Here is a 21,870-nt window from a genome sequence, read left to right as displayed (position 1 = left end):
TTGGACAAGACCAATAAGTTCGACGTGAAGTATGTGCAAGAGGGGCTCTTGCTTTTGGAAGAGCAGCTGAAATTCACTGAAAAGCTGCACACAGATCTTTAGGAACAACACTTTGGCCAAACGTTGTTTCTCAGAAAATGCTGACACTAGCTTGGTGTGTAGGCTTTGGGTGTCAGGTCATTGACGAAATTAATTGCTCTTTAAGAAAATAGGTGCAAAGCACTTGAAACTGTCCCTCAACTCAGCAAAGTGAATGTTGTAGCATCAGCCAGCGATTAGAAACGTGGCGTATAAATACATGACAAGAGATTTCCAAAGTCTCCTGGCATTCTTTGAGTGCTTCAGCACGGACAGCACCTTTGAAGTAGTAGCAGATATTTCTCACTACTTTTTCTACATCTAAGCCAAATGCATCCAGGCCTCTGACAAATGCATTATGAACCCTGTAAGATTGCAGTTGCCAATGTCGATCAAACTTGGTGCCACATGTTTCTGAAGTTTGTTTCTTATACTCTTCATAACATTAGGGCTATCCCTGAAAAAGCAAACAAGTCCTTGCTTTGGCAGATCTGCTATTGCTTCTTCTATACAGCCAACAATTATTTAAGCGGTTGCATGCCTGAGATCAAACGACTGAACATGTTCAACAACAACTTCCTGTTGGCTGCTGGAAAAATAACGTACCAGCACATCTAGTTGCTGTACCCTTAGCTCTGGCCTTGGCGTTTCATTAATCATAATGAAAAAATAGACATTTGGCTGGCACACCTCAGTCACCACTTGTCCTTTGAAGTAGGGACCCAGTCCATCTGATACAGTGCGGGCCAACTTTATTCTGCCGCAACTAAACTTTTTGCCAATGTCACTGTCGGGGAACATGCAGCGTTAAATCAAAGTTTCTGTGTCTCCCCAAGAAAAAGGAATTCCCTTGGCCACAACAGACAAAGCAAAACTAGTTTCTGCCTTGCTGACGTGGTGCTCAAGTGATGTATTAGCAGATCCATTAGAGAAGTCCAGTGTGCCTTGCAGCTATTTGGGTGGAAGAAGATTCCCGTCCCTGTGTCTAGCAGGTGCATCAATATGTTTCTTCATTCCTGCATGACGCTTCACTGCTACTGCTCCATGCAGCGCGCAAGAAATGGTGCAGTTGCAGAGAATACAAAATGCATCTATACTTCGGGTTCCACTCTTGCACCACCGACTGATCGGATCATTATTGGAGTCCACCCCGTGGAGTACAGAGGCGTTGAACTTGGTCTTGCGATCTGAAAACGTGAGAGAAATGGACTGTATGACATTAAATTTTCGTATGACAAAGGCACCCTAATGGCAAGAACACACAATTACTAGATATATTTTTTTCGGGTAGCCCCTGACACAGTGCCAATTTTAGTTCATTGGCAGATCATAATACCAACTTTAAGACGCTAAAACCAAATATTTGCGCAAGCATTTTGCGTACAGCCTCCACATATGGCGTGAGTTGGGATGCCAGTTTGTTGACTATTCACACCTAAAACTCGCGACCAATTTACGGGAAGTTGCCGTGCGGATGCCGCGTGGATCTGATGGCCTCAGACAATCGCATCGCCCTGGCATGGCAGCATAAAGCACTAATGTATGTTGGAGGTTTGCTTTCCTCTGCCGTGGCGCACGAAGATCAGAGCACAGAACGACCAATCATTTTTTTCAAATCAAATGTTGAAAAAAAAAAGCTGAATGGGAACGGCTTCTCACGAATATCGGCGTCCCATTGATCGGCGGCCGCCAATGGTGTAATATTACGGCGCTTATTGGCCTGCTTTTTGTTGACATGGCCGACGCTCAATTACTCTTTTTCAACTATGTCACAAGCAGCTTGCACGGTGGGGCGCCCGATCTGTGACGGGCCGGAAGCGCATACGGCCCATCTAGTGATCCGCTAACGTCAACAAAAGCGCCCCGCCTGCAGAAATTAGTAGTGTCTTCCGCGTCACTCACTCGTTCGTTTTGCACTATTATGTGTTCCAAATGGTAGCATGCAGCAGGTGGGACTGCTACACACCGTACGAGTGATCGTGCATTCCAAATGCGGATATTCTGCACCACGAAACAAAGCACAGCGCACCTTCCTAAGCCTACGTACAGCTTTTGGACACTCCGAACACGAAAACCATCAGTAGCAAGAATTTGAAAGAACTATAGGCAAGTTGCAACTTCTGTGCTGATTCAATAGCAAAGTGCAGCCAGTAATATGTGCCAGCAGCACTATGCGATCGCCTAAGCCTTCAACTAAAATACTTCATGGGCGCTTTTAAGAAATGGCAGGAAATTTAAAAAGAAAACGACTTACTTTTGTCCATCTTAACAGTGGGGGATGACAAACATTCGCTGACTGATTCTTCACAAGCACATGGCACTCACGCAATGACAGGCTGTGAGCATGAGAACCTACAGAAAACGCCCAAACGACGTGGACCACAGAGAACACTTACGGGCCAAGCAATCCAAGCAAAGCACATGGTACACGGTTGCAAACCTGGAAAATAATTCACTTGTTGCCATCTGGATAATGAACATCCGCTAAAGTCACGTTCTTTCGTGCAGTTTGGTGCAAACGAAACAACACTGCCGCAGCAAGGCACAGGTAGATATAATTGTAGCAAATTGGCGCAAATGGCGCAGCTGCATCACTACTGGACCGTGGCTTGCTTCTTCATTGCACTAACTGATGTCTTGGCTTTCATCTTGCGTGTCGTCCGCAACACGACGAACTCCTTGGTACGCAGAGCATTCCTTGTCGTCATCTTGATCTTGTCTGACTGCGCCAGTAAAGCTCAACTTTCTGCCCACTCTCTCTGTGTCTAGAGCAGAGTTTTCTCAGCTGTGTAGCTACTGTTGCTACCGAAGGGAGTGGAAGGTTGGTTGCGTGGTGTCCGTCTTGTCTTGTCGTGGCTGCTGCTGCTTGTCAGGGATGGAGACCAGCGCCTTTCGATACGTTGCAACAACTCGACCTTATGTACAGGACCTTATGTACAAATTTACAAGACTCTTCATCGTTGGCCCCGTCGCATCTTGCCTCAGCAGAGCCGATAGTGCAGAGCACTGTTTGTTGTGACCAGGACGCCCGTGAGGAGTCAGGCGCCCCTAGGTTTCCCCTCCCAGTTCTTCTCACGGCCAACCAAAACAATTCAGTTCGTTTATTGGACGGCCTAAACATATTTATTGCTGTCCTCTCCTCTAGCTCTCTTATTCAAGCATTTGAGCTCCCGGCCCGAGAAAGAGAGCCGAAAGGAACGGCCCACAAAAGACGTTCCACAAACTGTGCGAACGCACACGATGGTGGCGCCACTCGGTTGCTCTGCTCATGCTACCTGGGTGCAGCTGGTTCATTAGTGGGCCCATGTCATTAATGCCAGATGGTATATGCTGTCCTTCGCGGCAACCGCCTCGCGTACTCTGCTCAAGATGTATGGGTATCAAACACCGGACGTCTTCACGCCACATGCTGGCACCCGCTGGCCGTAGGCCACCTCACTGGTCGTTAAAAGCGAAAGCAGACCCCGGCCTTTCCCCCCCCCCCTGAATGGTCACGAGAAACTGTGAGGGGGGATGGGGTTTATCGCCACACCTCATTTCTCTTACTGGAACAGGTGTCCTTATGCCAGGATTCTTGTTTCCCGAGAATCGGCTCCTTGGAAAGTGCACACTTTTGGGACTGTAACGGGGTGTTGAACAAGCAGGAGTTCACTTGGCGAACGAGAGATTTATTTAGCGCAAGGGCTAACTGAATGCAAGCCTGCGATCATAGAGAGTCTTCTTTTTCTTTCTCTACACGAGCTTCCTGTCCCTTGCACTCGTTACCATCACCCCCGGGGCGAAGAGGGAGCCAGCCTGGCGACCTAAGGACAAGTGTACACAGAAGAATCGTGGTACGGCTTGAGCCGAGAGACGTGTACGATTTTGTGTCCCCGACGACGCTTGTCCAGAGATGCGTCCAGCGGCTCGACAAAGTAGTTGACAGGGGATGTTTGGCGTACAACTTGATAGGGACCATGGTACTAGGAGGAAAGCTTGTGGGAGAGTCTCGGAGGAGTAGAAGGAGTCCATAGCCACACTAGTGAGTTAGGAGCAAAGCTCATAGGCGTGGCTGACGTGTCTTGGCGATGTTTTTTGCGCCTCTGGTCATGTGACATGAACGCACAAGCAAGCTTCCGGCATTCTTCAGCCTGTGCTGCTGCTCGTGAAACAGTTGTCAACTCTAAAGGGTCCGGTCAATAAAGAAGAATAGTAGCCATTGTTGATGATGGCTCGCGTCCATAAAAAAGGAATAAAGGCAAAAATCTAGTGGTGCTTTGCGTTGCACTGTTGTAGGCATATGTCACAAAAGGCAGTATGCTATCCCTATTCGACGGGTCCGATAAAGCGTACATGGCCAGCATATCTTCAAGTGTATGATTAAAACACTCTATCGTCCCATTAGTGTGCAGGTGATAGGCTGTCGTAGTACGCTGTGTGATGCGACACTCGCTCAACAACGCTTTGATGGCATCAAAGAGAAAAACATGGCAGATGTCGCTTAGTAACTCCCGAGGTGCTCTATGCTTTAAAACCAGGTTTTGCAGTATAAAAAATGCAACGTCTTTTGCAGTAGCTGAAAGTAACGTAGCAGTTTCAGCGTACCGCGTTAAGTGGTCCATAGCGACAATGACCCAGCGGTCGCTACTCGGAGTGTAGGGAAGCGGACTGTAAAGGTCGATTCCGGCACGATCGAAAGCTCGTGTTGCACATGGCAACAGCTGCACAGCTGCAAGGCACCCGTGGTATGTTGAGCGGGCATCTTGCGTCGCTGGCACGTAAGGCAAGACGTTACGTAACAGTGAACGAAATGGTACATGCCGTGCAAGTAATATCGCAGCTGCAAGCGAGTGTATGTTTTTAACACACCGGCGTGGCCACAGTGCGGATCAACGGGGAACGTAGTGCAGATGTCAGAGCGGAGATGTCGGGGAATGACGAGCAACCACTTACAACTGATCGAGCTGTAGTTTCGGCAGTAAAGCATGTTATCTCGAATAGCCAATTGTTGTGCTTGACGGCGAAGTGTCTTGGAAACTGCAGCAGGCATCCGGCTTGAGATAAAGTCCAAAAGGGAAGAAATCCAAATGTCTTTGCATTGCTCAGAAGCACGATGGAAGAATACTTAGGTGAGCGAACAACGCCGCCAGCCCTGCCACAGCAATGCTCTGCTTTTAAAACGCGCCGCCAGTGGCGCTCCGAACTGTGCCCCTCAGCGCTGTGGCCGCTCCGGTGTCGCACCTGAGCGCGGAGGGCGGGCGAATGAGCTTTCGCGCTGGCTTTTGTGCTGATATTTTCCAATATCTTTTGCTGCGTTGCTCTCACACTGCGTCTAGTTGCGTGGCTAGAGGTAGCCAGAGCAGGGCAGACTCCTCATAATCTGACACATTTCAGACGACTAGATTACTGATCGCTTGCGACCTTGAAAATTCTGAGCGCGATAGTTCGTAGCTACAGTAAGCGCTTCCGTTTACTTTACGTTAAATGTGGTGTGGCAACGAATCCCCGAAAATGCTTTGTAATTTTTGTGTCTGTCCTAATGAAAACAGTTGAAAACATCATCGAGGCTCCACCCATTTTAACAAGGTGTTTCCAGCGCCCTTGCCTTCACTATGTCCTCCTAATGAACTTCCTTGCGAGTATGGCAGCAAGCAGTTTAGTGACCACATGTCGAATGATACAAGAAAATGATGTGCCAGCTGTTTTTCATAACCACCAAAAAGATATGCACAGTCTTGGGCAAAACATCTTCACGAGAACTTGTTTTCCGCGTCTGAAGATAAGTACAAGGCTGCTGCTGTTGAAAAACATTTATTTACAGATGTTATTTACCGGGAGGGTGGGAACGGTCCTTAAGGGGCCGCCCCGTACAAACCCAAGGTGGGCTCCCTCTTACGGAAGCCCATTGGCGTTGGCCGCGGCCCGGGCACGCTCGACCAAGGCCCGTTGGGTCGTCAGGTCAGAGCAGCCGAGCAGGGCTGCGTCCCAGTCCTCCCACGAAGGTTTGGGTAGTGGGGTAAGGTTTGGGGTTTTTTGGCATGCCCACACAATGTGGAAAATGTCAGGAATTTTCCTCACAGTGCGGGCACTTACCCGTGCAAGCGGGGTCAAAGTGTTTTGTGATTGCCGGGCACAATAGAGTTTTGGTATAAAGGCGCAGGAGGATTCGCTCGTCCGCCTTCGTGAGGCCCTTACAGGGTTTCGGATAGACGTTATGGCCGGATTGATAAAATTGTGTGACCTCCTTAAAGGTGTAGGCGGGATTGGGCTCGAGTTCCGGATCGGTAGGGGACGAGGATGATGTCCGGAGAGTGAGCGCGCTGGCGGCGGCGTCGGCCGTCTCATTACCATCGAGGCCCGTGTGAGCCGGAGCCCATATGATCGTTCGGTGCGCGGGGGCACCTAGGTAGCTGCTGTTCTGCAAAATTTTATAAGCAAGGTACAGAATGTATCCCTGTTCAATATTGCGACAGGCACCCCTTGAGTCGGTGATGATGACCCTCAAGTCCTGATCTGCGGCGGCTAGTGCGATGGCGATCTCCTCCGCGTGCGTAATGTTATGTGCACGGAATATGAGTCCGTTTACAACGTGTTTTCGTGGACGACCACAGCCGTGTACCTACCACAGTGCTGCGGGCCGGAGGCGTCCACATAGAATACTCCGAATTTATGGCCGTAGTGTCGAGCCAAGGCTTCCGCCCGCGCGAGGCGTCGGCCACTGTAGTCGTCTCGGGTCATGTTAGCCGGAAGAGGGCGCACATGCAAGGAGTATCGCCAAACTTCTAAAATCCGTACGCGCTCTTCCGTGTGTATTGAATGATTGATGTGTAGCCGGGCAAGGAGGCGGCGACCCGACGGTGTTTTAGAGAGTCTAGTATATTGGTTTGTCAAGTATGCCTCTCTCAGCTCCTTGAAGGTGTTCACCATTCCCAAGCCCAAAAGCCGCTGGTTAGAGGTGCTGACAGGAAGGTCGAGGGCGCGCTTGCAGATTTTGCGGAGAATGACTTCGAGTGCATTCTTGTCGGATTTGCGTAGGTGGAGGTATGGAGCCGAGTACAGGACTCGACCGGTTACGAATGCATGCGCCAGCCGCAAGGCATCTGCATCGTAACCCCTCATGCTTGTTGGAAACCTGGCGGACCATCCGGCCCACCCGGTCCCCCACCTTATGCAATTTGACCAATGTTGTGTCTGCTCTGCGATTTTTGTGTATAAAAAGCCCTAGTACTCTAATCTCATCGCGTTCGGGTATGGGTTTGCTGTGAAGAAAGAGGTCGATTTTTGTGGTGCACATTGGTGATGGAATTGCGATTTGGACGGGGAGCACTGAAGGCCGCAGCGACGGGCATAGTCATCCACGATGTCCGCCGCTTGCTGCAGGCTTGCCTCCATGTCTCCTGCCGAGCCGTGTGACGCCCATATGGTGATGTTGTTGGCATACAGCGCATGCTGTATGCCTTCGACTTTTGCCAGCTGAGCGGGGAGTCTCATTATTGCCACGTTGAATAGGAGGGGCAAGAGGACCACTCCCTGCGGAGTCCCTCTCGTGCCTAATCGGTAAGGGCCGTGTTCAATGTCCTGAATCCGAATGTATGATTGTTGGTCAGTGAGAAATTGTTTATTATAGTTGAAAGTGTTTTGGCCGCAATCCACCTGTGAGAGATGTGTTAGAACAATTTCGTGGGTCACGTTATCAGAGGCCCCCTTCAGATCCAAAGCGAGCACAACTTTGTCATTCAGGGGATATTTGACTGGATCGAGGATCTCATGGTCGAGCTGAAGGAAGACATCCTGTGCGGACCGGTGTGGGCGGGACCCGAACATGGTGTCTGCAAATGCATTTTTGGTCTCCAGGAACGCGGACAACCTGTCCCGCACCATCGTCTCCATTAATCTTTCCACACAAGAAGTAAGGGAGATGGGGCGGAGGTTGTCCGTGTTAATGGCTTTGCCTGCTTTGGGTATGAAGGTGACCAGGGCGGTCTTCCACTCAATTGATAGGCTTGTTCTCCCGATCCAAATGGAATTGATGTAGGCAAGGAGTATGGTGTAGGCCGAGTCAGGAAGATATTGGCAAGTAATTTCACGGTAATTTTATCCCTTCCCGGCGTCGTTCCTCGCCTCAATTTTGCTAGGGCTGCCTTCAGGTTGTGTAACTGGAACAGTTGATCCAGCTCCGCGTTCTCGGTACCTGCATACGAGTACGCCGGCCCTCGGGAGTCCTGCTGTGTGCATACATATTGGTCTCGGAGTTTACATGCCAATTTGGCTGTGTCTCCGTCGAAGCTGTGAAATGCTCGTTGCAGATGCTTTGTGTCTCTGTTCGAGTTTGGGTCGGATCAATCAAGGCGCGAAAGAAGCGCCAGGTACTCCGGCTGGACATTTGTCGAGTGGCGGTGTTGCAACGGTCCAACCAGTTAGTCAGCGAGCGGGGCCAACACCACCTAGACTTTTTTCAGGCCTCCGCAAGCCTACATGACGTCATCAGTGTGAGATCTGCCTGGAAGCGGGCTTCACTCAAATGACCGGCACACGTTCGCGTTTTGTCGTTTCGCGGCCCAGTTGCACTTGTAGCATTTTTTTTTTCTCAGAGATTTACACCTAGAAGCAGGCCCGTGGGCAGGGGTTAGGAGGACCCCTTCCCCCCCCCCCCCCCCCACGAAATCCGGATGGAGGGGGCTGTTTTACTGAGAATAAATAGTGAAAATAGGGGTTTGTCAGGGACTTCAACAGGTGCCCCACCACGCGGAAATTAATTTTTGGCTACGGGCCTGCCTAGAAGGAATTTTTGTTAGCAACAGGTGTAAATGGTATAGACCCCGAAATGTTTTTGATATTTACACCTATATTTACAATTGTAGCAGAACCTTGTGATGAGCTCATCGTGCAATGGAGAAGTTCACACCTAGCAGCAGAGCAGTGGTAACGGGAAACGAAAATAAGTCTATTGGCTATAATACCCAGAGTGTCTACCAATTACATTTTTCCAAATTCCCTGACTTTTCCAGGTTTTCCATGACGATTTCAAGCAAATTCCATGACCAGTACGTCTGCTTGGAAGAAACTGCGCACTGGAAAACAAACTCCTGAGCGGTAAAAAGAAATTATGAGGCGCTCATATAAAATGGAAACCATGCTGCTTTATTGCATTCCCTTGTCTGAAAGCATTTTTTACAATAAATAAAATATTCAAAGACACAATAATTGTCCCTCGACAAACAGAAAAGCTTGTTTACTTGCATCGGCAATGCCTTCACTGTTTCAAGGATTCAATCTCTTGCTGCAGCATGGAGACCTGAAGCTGTGCGTCTTCCATCAGTTTTTGCTTCTTTGATTCAAGTTCTTTCACAAGAGCCGCAGTCCTCTTCTTTTTCCTTTCAGCATCTAATACGTCCAACCGTTCCTTCTTTTTCCTCTCCAGGTCTTCCTTCCATTTGATGTTGGAACTTCGAACCATGTCTATCATCTTGTCTGTTACGTCAACTTCTGCAACACCACCTGCTGCAGACACCTCATCGTACACTAACCTTTGTGCTACAAGTGACTCCTCTTTCATATTTTCCACAAGACATTCCTTGTTCACTGAAAATCCCCGCTCCACGGAAGAATTTCCATGTGAAAGGCACAGCACAATCTTCACAAACGGCAGTAGCTCTTCATGAGAACTTGCACAGAGTTCCACCCACAGCTTCTCCAAGCGCTCTCTTGCACGATCAAATTTTCGCAAACGCACTTGTGCAGTGCTGTTCGAGCACACTTGTACATATGATCTACTTGCTCTCTCTCCTTGTAGGCCTGTAAGGCACCCATGCTCTATTAAGTACTTCAAGTGCAATGTTTTGCTGCTTCTGGCCAGCTTCCACAGAAGCGGCACAAACTGCTGGGTTTAAGCAACTGGCCCCCCTTGTCAGCTTGTATTTCAGAGGTGATCTTTCGATTATCTTTGCTGAACAGGCCTTAATAAATAAGATGCATTCTTTTTTGACACTTACCACCGCAGTGTGAGATGGTTTAGTGATCTTTTGCAACTCACTTTTGGCGGCAAGGCCTATGTCAAAGGCAGCTATACGATGTTGTTTGGGTTCTCCAGATCAATTTTTATCAGTTTTGAAAATGTGCCTGCAGCATCCAGCTTTTCCTTTAGCATGATTCGTCCCAGCAGTGACCGCAACAGGCCGTCCAGTGCTGTTGCAAGAAAAGGTAGCATCGGCTTTTCTGTCTGAAACTCAGCCAAAAATGGCTCCAATTCTTCTGAAACTGAAAGCATAAAGGCCAGCTTTACTGGCAGCATCTCGTCTTTCACAGCCGTCTCGACATGAGCATAGCTGCCACACGCTGGAAGTTTCTTTTCTTTCTTGACATGCTCAACATATTTGACCACATTTGGGAGGACTTGCAGTGCCCTAGCAAGAGCCTTGCCATTTTCCAGCCAGCGCACTGAGCAAAACTTTAGCGGAAACAGTATGCTCCCTGTGAAATTGACATAGTCGGCTCGGCGTGCAGGGACGTTTTTGAACAAATTGTACAAGCTTATAAGAAACACTACTGTGTTCCACTTTGTCACATTGTGGCCTGTTTTAAATGCACCACTCACAACGTGCAGTCAGCAGCTTCCAATGTCCACAATATTTTGATTTCCATCAGACGCAGAAAACTCTTGCTTCAACGACTTCAACAACTTCAAATTGACGTTTGGACCATCCATCGAAAGTTGAAGTATTTTTGCCGGCTCAATGTTCTCAGTGGCCTTTTTGAAAGCGGCAGCTAAATCTTCTGCGCGAGTGTGTCCTAAAAAACAGGACGTCAGGTAGCGGGTTTTGACAACGTCGTCAGCTGGGTCCCAAAACCTGATCAAAACGTCCATTTGCTCTTTCTGAGCAATTTTGTTCAGGGACTCGTCAAAAGCCACGACCACGTGTGGGACACTATGCAGCTTTGATAGCAGCCTGTTTCGGAAGTACGGGGCTATACCGTAACAAATTGTATAGCCAACTTTGTCCTTACCAAGTTGCAACTTCTTCGCGACGTCGCACGTGGGGAACATGATGGGAAAAAGCGCCACTGACGCTGCTGCTGAACGAAACGATCCATGGGTCGCTATAGTGTTCAGACACCAAACAACTTCTGCTTTCGTGACACATTTTTTGACCAGAAACCCATTTAAGGATGCCTTCCCGTCAGGCGCGACGGCCACCGGTTTAGCAGGCACGCTTTCAGCACTCGTGCTTGGCACAGTCGATACACATTCACTCGTAGTCGTAGCAGTCATGGAACACGGCAAGTTGGGTCCAGCACCGAAAAACGCGCGGATGTTTGTCTGGGAAGCACTTTGCACAATGCTCACAGCAGTTAGGTGTTTCTTGCTCACAGCGTGACTGGAGACAGCAACGATGCCCATATTGCTAAGCGAGAAAGTCTTCTGGCATGCTGCACAGTGAGCCTTACTTGTATCGTTCGGCACTGCTCTAATCCATGAGGCGTGCTCGGATATTTCCGCGTTCACCCAATCAGGGTTAAACGAACACTTCTTCGCAAGAGGCATAGCAACTCACTGCATGCTCACGGCCATGACCTACTACACTCCTGACCTGCCCAGAGAGCACCTCTTCCAGCGCCCACGTTCTAGTTCATACCTTCTGCCGCTAGGGCCGTCACCTACGAGCGGCGTGGCGCTAGGCAGCACCTGTTCGCTGTCGTCTGCTTCAGCCATCGCTGTGGCAGTGCAAATCGTTCTTATTGTGCATGAATTGTGTATGAATGTGTAAAATATGGCAAATAAAGCGATATGATTCCTCGTCAGAGTTGGCTGCATTCGTGTGGACGTTTGAAGCAGAAATAGAACCGTAAAAAAAGCACACAAAGGGTCACAGTGGCAAGCAGACGGGAACTTTTCTACAAATGAAGGAAAATTTATTATGAAAATATTTCTTGAATGAAAACGTAGTCCAACGAGATAAAAAAACTATTGTTAGGCATTCATTGTTCACACTGAATCACGATGGTTCCAGACGATACGCATACACAAATTGCAGAAGATACGCAGAAACACAGTAGGTCGTGTGCAGAAACTTGCAGACGGCAGATAGCTGCAGTAGTCAGCTCTAATAGTGGCCGCGTGCAGTTTTTTTTTTTTAGATGAGCTGACACCTCAAATGTAAGTATGGTGTATTGCTGCGTGCCATATTGCAAATCGGAACAAGGCAAACAAAGTAAAGTAAGTTTTCACGAGTTTCCTGCCACAGACATACGGGAAGAATGGATCGAGGCAATTGGAAGAAAAGGTGAGTCTTGTGTTTTTGAGAGTCGTTTCAATTCAGAACGAGTTGCAAGCTAGCAAGAAGCACCAGGGTGCTTTAGTAAACTTTATTTCCGTGTGTTATGCTAATTCACTGAGCTAAAAAACATGAAAGCTTTTTTAAAGTACCGCGGCTAATATGGCAGGCTCCACAAATAGTGCCAAGAAATTTAAATATAGCACACAAGAAAAAAGTAAATATACGAAATCTGTAAATTATGTAAAAATGCGTAGCGGTGGGTTGCGAGGGGTTCGAGCACCCTTCCCGAAGGCTGCCTCAACAAATGCCGCCGAAATCCATAAAAAAATTAATGATATGAAATATTTACGTGCTGCCTCCACAGTTTGTCTCTCTGTGTGTGTGTGTGTGTGTGTGTGTGTGTGTGTGTGTGTGTGTGTGTGTGTGTGTGTTTAGCGATGGACAACTCTTGAACACTGGGTGTCACTGAAGTTAGCGACCGAATTTGGTCAAATGTATTTCTCATCTCAAACCTCTATCTTCCCATACAGCTTTGTTCGTTTCTGTATAAGCTTACTTAAGGTAATTAGAAACGTTACGCCGGTAACGAAATGTGGCGATTAACTGTTCACTCTATATAGGGCTGGCAGGCGGTCGGGTATAATGACATAATTGAAGTCCTTCGTGCAATGAGCCCATCGGCTCTGTGAGGGTTAAGAGACCCAGCCGGTGAAACCGAAATGAGGAACCTGGAATAATCAGCGACAGATACTCTATTTATGTGCGTGCTGCATCTGAGATTACATCATGCATGACAAAGATTCGTTTTGGAGAATGCAAAAGAACAAAAACCACTGAAGTCATCGTCGTCAACGGCGGAGTCATTGTACAGGTTAGAGGTTTGCGCTCTAAACCAAGACCAAGGCGCTCAAGTGCGCCTCGGTTTCGGCTCTGTCGTATTGGGTCGCGCTTCGTTACTGAGCAGCCATTAGGAAATTCAGCTTTGTTATGAAACCTTGTATAGCCAATGAGCTCTTCGAATAAAGGGCTTCAAGTATGCCACTGGACTCGACCACGTACCATCACTAAACATCAATCGACGAATGTAGTCATCTAAAAAGACATTTACAAAGGCTGCGAGAAAATATGAAAATGCACTAAATGGGTATACAGGTACTTCCCCAGAATAAAATCGTGGCTATGCTTTTTCTTAACCTCCCCATTTGGCTTGTTACATTTTGGAAAAATTAATTACAAAAAAGGTGTTATGGACTGTTATTTTGCAATCTTGCTAGCCATGCGTATACGCCTTTACCTTTGATGAAGGTTCAGGAAAGCATCGCTGGGAGCCCAGCGACCGGTCGAAGGTATGCAGCCTGCATTTTACCGCTGAAGATTACAGAACAGTGACGAAAAGGAAGATGTTGAAGCCCACAGCCGTGCCTTCCTTATTTCCCGCTTCTCCTGATCCACGTGGGCAAGATCCAATGCCGCGGAAAAAGCGGCTAAAACGAACGCAGGGGGAAACAACGCTGGCACCCATACAAGTAAAAATACTGTAAGTAAAACTTGAAGTCTAACACAACAACGGATAAGAATAATGTTAGCAGTATTCCCTTATGCGTTTAGCGGGACAATATATCTGTCATGCTTCGCTATTTTTTCGGCTTAACAGGGGAACGTCCAACGCAGATTCTTCTCAAGAAGAGCGAGCATCAGCGGAGCCTGGGGAAGTATATAGTTCTGAAAACCCAATTGAAACTGCACAAGAGGCCGAGTGGTTGCATTTTCCATCAAGTCAGGACAACATGGAGGACTGTAGTTCAGTTATACAAGGGGAACACCAGAAGAGGCCAGTGCGGCGCTCCATGACGTCGCAAACGTCGATCGGTTTGAAGAAGATGCGCTCCCTGGTCGCGGCAACTAAGACGTTGCGGCGGAAGTGCAGCAGGCTGAAAGAAATGAACAGTAATTTGCATTCACAGCTAGAGAAGCTAAAGAAAGATTTTTTCGAGATGAAAGCCCTCGCCGAGGCGAATGGCGCTCTAACGCTGCAGGTACGCAGTTACGTCAGTGGACGAATGTTATATTAATCCTTTTATATTCGCACTTAATTTTAAATGACTCTGAACATAATAACAATTTAGGAGTAAGTCAATTCTATCAACATCACCCGTACTACGAGAGGACGTCCGGTGAGCGAAGGAATTCTCGAAACTATAAGAGATTGTAAAGGTGGCGATGCTACCCTTAAGTTCTCGCGCATCGGCTAGCAGTGACGTCATACTTTGACGGCCTCAGGTAATGTCTAAGACTGCTGTGTTAGTAGATGCAAGGTCTGAAGTAGCAAGTTTCAAAGAAATGTTCTCAGCCAATGCGGCCAAGTACACAAGGAGCGACGCAACATAAAGCGACGTGCACGTGTCGAAGATTGTTCGCCAAACTCAGAACATTAAACCTAGTCTTAATTTTTTCTGTTCTAATAGTCGTATGATCGGAACAGGAACGATAGAGAATTATCAGGTACTCATTTATCAGTCTATTAACTTAGTGTCCCTATACTTTTTTGTAAGAAACGTCAGAAAGGGGAGGATGGAAGCTTGCAGTAAAAAACCTGTGAACAGGGGTTGTTCCCATTCTTTAATCGCTGTTTACACACACACAAACACTGAAAATAATCATGAACCAACTCGCTTAATCAGTAGTTTTAGCAAAGTTGTTTCGAGGCGGCGTTTCGACAAGCAGGCTTGTTTTCTGAAAGACTGAAATACAATTATAGCCTTAAGGATGACAAGTCCGCTGTCATGATGTCTGCTCGAGAGAAACTCTGTTTATAGATTTTCTTCTTCATATAAATTTACGTGACATTTTAGTGTACGCCGATGCTGGCAATCTTTCTGGTCATACGAAGGTGTAGGCCTGACATAAGGACACGGAATAAAAGAAGGTTGGTGGGTAAGCGCGCACATGAGCAAGTGTTTAAGATACGAAGGTCGGTGTGTACCCCCTTGCGTGATTGGCGCACCCCGAGTTTATTCCTTTATCCTGCGAACAACGAGTTCAAATTTCTGTCGTCGCAAACAATTAGGGACATTGGACTGACAACTGGAAAGACAGTAATTTGCAAGCTGTGTTGTGTTGGTGCTATGGGCCGATCGGTTTATGCTCGTACAGGAAGCCACGCTTGACGCACATGTGATGTCTGCCTTATAAACTTGAGCGAGCAGCATTGCATTCAAAAAGGAAGGAATGGTTTGGAAAGTGTAAGTGAACAGTTTCCGCTAGTCCGTATGTGTGAGTCGGTGGCCGGTTACTGAACATGACGCAAGTCTGAAGTTGCGCAATTCATTAATGTAGCATAGCTGCAATTGAATGTCCACGTGGTGACATGAAACATCTATTATTGTCTTAAGAGTAAACGCATATCTTTTCTCGCGATTATGAATTATTGAATAAGGAATGATGCCAAATGCAAGGTTTCGACAATCAGGTGCACTATTCTTTGTCAGGACAGCAACAGCCTCCTTTAGTAGCGTGTGTGTGAACGTTTGCTCACTCTCCCACAACATCTAAACTTGTCTTGACAAGGGCAAGTCCAGTACGTAAATGTCGAATTGTTGGATGCGCCGGCATTCCCTGCTCTACGATGTTTCAGCGGGTCAAGCTTCCATTCTCCCCTGCACTTCCGCTTTCTTCCAGTATGTTATCTTGCGCGTGATTTACGCATTTCAACTGCCCTTTCATCATCAGGAAATGCTGGACGAGAACGACAAGAAGGCTGAATTTTTGAAGGAGCAATTGCAATGCCTGCGTGAGAAAAATCACCGTTGGAAAGAGGTGACCATCAGGCAGGCCATAATGTGGCAAGCTAAATCACCCTGCGGGTACGAAATGTTGCGGAGGTCTGGGTGCCTCACCCTTCCAAGTCGCATGACACTGAAGCGTTACATTGGCTACTGTACTGGAGCAGTTGTTTCGTCGCTAATGAAGCAAAGGCTGCACACGGAAAGCACACACTTGTCCGAACGGGTACGTTACTTCGATCAGAATTATTTACAATATGCACGCGAATAACGAAGGAAGCAGCGCACGCGGCAGTGTTTGACTGATCAAAATACATGCTAGTATAGCCGAATGAAAAGTGATTTAAAGTGAATAAACAGGGACCAGACCTGTGGCAAGGATTACTCGAACGTAAGATGTATTGTTTAAGAGTATACGGCAGTGCGCTATGTTTGCTCTAAACCCTAATCATTTCTGTTAAATTATGGGTCATGTACGGAACAACAAAGAAGGTTATTTATATAATTAACTGTCTCCGCCGATATATAACGCATGTCTGTTAACAGTGAATTCCCCCCCCCCCATTTTTTTTGTTAGGAAAAAATGGGCTCTTTGATTGTGGATGAAATGTCTTTAAAGCAAGCACTGACGTACGAAAAAAAAGGAGACAAAGTCCATGGCCTAGTCGAAATGGGAGGCCTAGAAAAAGAAGTGGGCATTCAGAACGAGCTGGCCACACACCTTCTCGCCTTTGTATTTGTAGGCTTATCAACGCACTACACGTAAGTGAATCATCACTTTGTCTATCACTATACGTTTCGCTGTGACTGAAAGACTAACCCCACCTATAGATATAAAAAGAAAACGTTGTCTTTAATTAACCAATGATGTGCTATTCCGCGACCAGGGCTGAAAGTCTGGGGAGGGGCAGGGGGAGTCGTCTTCTATTTTTTAAGGAGGGCTCCCCCCCCCCTTTCCCCCGGCAAGTCAACTTTAGCATTGTGCACTTATTTGACAAGCACTCGAGATGAGCAATTGGCTCTCCTCCTCTCTCCAACGGAGTGAGATTTTAAGCCCAGCTGACACCGACGCTACAGAATACTGCTAATTTTTATCTTTTTCAGGCTACCCGTGGGATATTATTTCACGCAGTCAGTAAAAGGAGACCACCTGCATCAACTAACACTTGAAGTAATTAAGTCCATCGAAGAAGCAGGATTCCAAGTGGTCCGACTTGTAGCTGACAACCACGCTTCGAACAAAAAGATGTTCACCATGTTAGGGAATGGTCGTATGATGCCAGTTGTGCCGTAAGTTGCTAAGTATATATTTTTGCTCTCAGCTCGCATTAAGCTGTGCGCAATGCCTAGTGTAAATATTTTTTTATATGTATTCGCAGTGTGCCCTCAATGTATGCATGGATCGAATCCCAGCTGCGGCTGCTGCTTTTCCGATGGAGGCGGAAATGTTGTAGGCCCGCGTTCTCAGATTTGGGTGCACGTTAAAGAACCCCAGGTGGTCGAAATTTCCGGAGCCCTCCACTACGGCGTCTCTCAAAATCATATGGTGGTTTTGGGACGTTAAACCCCACATATCTATCAATCAATGTATGCACGCGCATGCATGCCGTGTTTGAGTGAAAAAAAAAACAAAAGACTTGGTCGCACAAAAAAAAAAGCCTGTATCAGCATCAGAGCCCCCCCCCCCTTCTTTTTTTTTAATCAGCGCTGCCATATAAGAAAGCCGTGTCCATAACAAGATTGCTATCAACAGTACAATCGCTGTAAATAGCCCGTCTTTACAAATCAATTGACGTTACGCGTTTGCGTAATGTATGCGCACCTGCATGCGACTGTATGAATGGGTGAGTATACTTAAAGTTTCGGAAGATTTAAGGTGTAGGTAATCTCAATAAAACACACACACAGACCTGCAGGATCATGGCATGAGTGGAGAAATTTTATAATAAGGTAATAATTAACAACGCACACGTCCTTCGAATGGCTAACATTTACATTACTTTGGTAAAAAACAGAAAACCGTATATGCAACTAATTATTCACACCGCAAACGCCGCCTTTCTCCAATTTATTTATTCATTTTTTTTTGTTGTTGTTGCAGACATCCAATGGATATGAATCGGAGGCTCTTCCTTTCTTTTGACCACTGCCACATCCTGAAAAATCTCCGCAACCAGATGTTGTCCACCAAACGCGTTCTGTTCAACAATGGGCATTACTACAGCCCCACGTATTTGAGAAAGTTGCTGGACATAACAGAAAAACAGTCGTCGTTCAAGCTTGTTCGGAACCTTACGCAGAAGCACGTTTACCCGACGAACTTCGAGAAATTAAGCGTGAAGAGGGCCGTTGAAGTGTTCTCTCCACAGGCATGTATAAGAAAAGGTGTAAACCCATTTAGCGTTAGTGTCACACACTCCCAGATTCTCTGTATTCCTTGTAGACATCACAATGCGTGACGCACACAGGTCATGCAGGAAATGCCTTTTCGTTAGCTGTAAATTATGTATGCTTCCTGCAACCTGTATTACACAAAAAAATACATCTAATTGAGCTAGAATCATGCTCGCAGTTTTCTATCAGTAGTGACGTTTATACTTCTCAAATTCTTTGGCGCGCTCGGGCAAACTTTTATGCGCTAATATTACGCCACAACTCATTTTACATCATATTACGTCAAGTGAATGTTCATGCAGAAGCAGAAAAAATTTTGCAGCTTTTCGTTCAAATGAAGCAGTACAAAAACTGCCTTTTAATAGTAATTCACCGCAAACGATACGTGAATATTCATGTTAGTTTCTGGTTTATTTGTTTGTAGAACCCAAACGGAAGCAAATGGTGAAAATGTAATTCAATACGTATATAACTGCTAACATATTTATCAGTATGGTCACATAAAAACATGCACATGAGCTGCTGCTACTGCTGCTGCTAACAGCGCATGGTTATCTGAACATACAATTTCCCTTTCTTAACGAATGTACCTGCGCGTATTGCTTACCACACAATAATTACGTATCATTAGAGCTTCTATAAATATATGTTCACTAACACAAACTCACTTAAAAGTGCACGTTATTGATGACTGCAGTGCCACTTGTAACTCGTCTCACTTGCTGTATACGAACGTCCAAGCTTAGAAACCTCTCTCTAAATAATTCCGATCATTTTTAATATGTCGCGTCTCCTTGGTTTCTAGGTGACATCGGCCTTACGATACCTCTTACAATACGGCCGCAGATTTGGCATTTTCGGGTTTGAAGACTGCCTGCCAACCATCGAGCTGATGGAAATGATATTTAAATGGTTCACCATACACAACATAAGAAATACAACCTTCCACGTAGTAAGCCGGGACCAAAACAGGATGCCGTTCAGTTCCCCAGATGATGACAGGTACATTCCATTTATCCCGCTAGGTTTCATATTTTCTACAATAAACTGCTTTATTTTCAGGTTGATATGGCTGGAGCAGGAATTTCTGCCCTTTTTCGCAGCATGGAAAGCCGCGGCACCACATAAGAGGGCATTCATATCTCTTGAAACATACGAAGCTCTCCAACTGACCACAATGTCCACAGTACAGTGCACACAATTTCTCATCCGTTCAGGTTTCCTATACGTGTTGACTGCCAAATTCTCCAGTGACCCTGTCGAAGCACTTTTTTCCACCATCAGACAGCTTCAAGGAAGCAACGATCAGACAGACGCCCGTGCTGCGCTTTCATCACTGCAGAAAGTCCTCGTGATGGGAATGATGCACTCATCACCAAGCGGCAGTACAGAGCAAACAACGTCTCCTCTTGGATCGCCCAGTGCAAGGCAGGCGTCGTGCTCCACAGCAGTAAAGCAAGCCGGACAACCTCTGGAAATGCACTCGCTAGTAAACCAGAATCAAGGGTCGTCAGGCGAGTGCGCGGCATCGACATCTGCTACTATAACCCAGACGATGCGGCCACATCTAGAAGCCCTGCAGACTTGCCGTGGTGCGCTTTTCATATCTCGTTGATTCCGTGTAATGGAATGATTTACATTATTTAAAAATTATTACACACCGTCCAACAATTCCCCACTATACGATATTATGCATATATTATAAACTCTGCGCTGCTTACTGTGTTACATGCAAGCCGCGTGAGGCAGCGTTTGCGTCAGTGCACGATGTAGATGAAAACATGCTTCTCAATCAGTTATACTGTGTATGTATGTAACGATAAGTCCATGGTACAAGCAGGTACTATGGCTTACATTTAAAAATATAACATGCTTTCACCAGGCGCCCACACAACTCGACTAACCGACGTCCCTTTCCCGCAATCGGGGAAGAAATTTTCGGCGGTTTTGAATCGCTGTCATAACTGGCACACAGATGATGGCATGGCTCGTTTGCGTTCGCCTTACTCTCTTGAGATGCTGTCCCTTCCTAATCCCGTCGTCTTTCTCTTGCTTCTTCTCCTAGATTTTTTTTTATTTTTAAACGTTTCTCCCTCAGTTTTTTTTATGTTGTTGTTTATACTATTCTCCGGACTTCTTCCCTCCTGTCGTGACAAGCTATAAATCGACGCGGAAAATGTGTAAATATTATTATACCTTGAAAAAGACGGGGCTCTCCCGACGCAAACGTCGGCTGAATGAACAGTTATCTTGATGATATGTGGGGTTTAACGTTCCAAAACCACCATATTATTATGAGAGACACCGTAGTGAAGGGCTCCAGAAATTTCGACCACCTGGGGTTCTTTAACGTGCGCCCAAATCTGAGAACGCGGGCCTACGGCATTTTCACCTCCATCGAAAGTGCAGCCGCCGAAGCCGGGATTCGGTCCCGCGACCTGCGGGTCAGCAGCCGAGTACCTTAGCCACTAGACCACCGCGGTGGGGCAACAGTTGTTATCTGAAAGCGCATTAACATCCATATATATATATATATATATATATATATATATATATATATATATATATATATATATATATTTCTCATATTTTGTATACGGACACGTGTCGGTTTAATCATGCATGCTTATCTATATACTGATAAAATTCTTGCACACTTTTCATTTCTACCTTCCCACAGGTGCCCCACAGCCAGGCATAAGGGCCAGCACGCTTGGCCTTATAGCGGGCTTCCTGGTGAAAGCAGCTGAGGATTGCATTACTTGCGACGACTGCATCGGCAAAATCAAGGCTCCCAGCTCATCTGGACCAGCTACTGCTGTGATATTTAATTTAGACAGGGGAGGGCTTTCATACCCAACGATCTCATTTCTTTCCTTTGTGAGCACTCTAGAAAGGGCCGCGGAAGCATTTGCGCCATTGGCCATTTCCAAAAAGAGGCCGATGGCACTTTTTGTGCAAACTGTGCTACCTGCAGTGGCCTTGAACCCTCTTTTCAGCCATAAAGGCGCTACTAGCGAGCACCGAGAAGCCATGGCGCGGCTAGTGTTGCAAAAATTTAGCCGTCCTTTCTTCTCAAACTACGTGCGGGACAAAACAGCCAAAGAAGGAAAGAGAAAGAGAATAGCCGAAAAGCCAAAATCTCGCAAGATTTTAAAAGTTTAGTTGCATGCCTCCATTGTATCATGTACGCGCCCAGAACCTTGCTAGCACATTTTATTGAACTATGACCCAAATGCACGCAGCTCTGTACGCGTACATATGTTTTTCTTTATTGCAGACACAAGCCGTCACTGTGTGCCAGCAAGTAGGATATTCTTCGAAAGTGCAGAAACTTTGTTTGAAACATCAGCTTTAACTGG

This window comes from Rhipicephalus microplus, chromosome 3 (genome assembly GCF_043290135.1).
Source record: "Rhipicephalus microplus isolate Deutch F79 chromosome 3, USDA_Rmic, whole genome shotgun sequence".
In the NCBI taxonomy this organism is placed as follows: Eukaryota; Metazoa; Arthropoda; class Arachnida; order Ixodida; family Ixodidae; genus Rhipicephalus; species Rhipicephalus microplus.
The sequence above is the reverse complement of the archived record's forward strand: the minus strand, read 5'-3'. Positions refer to the sequence as shown.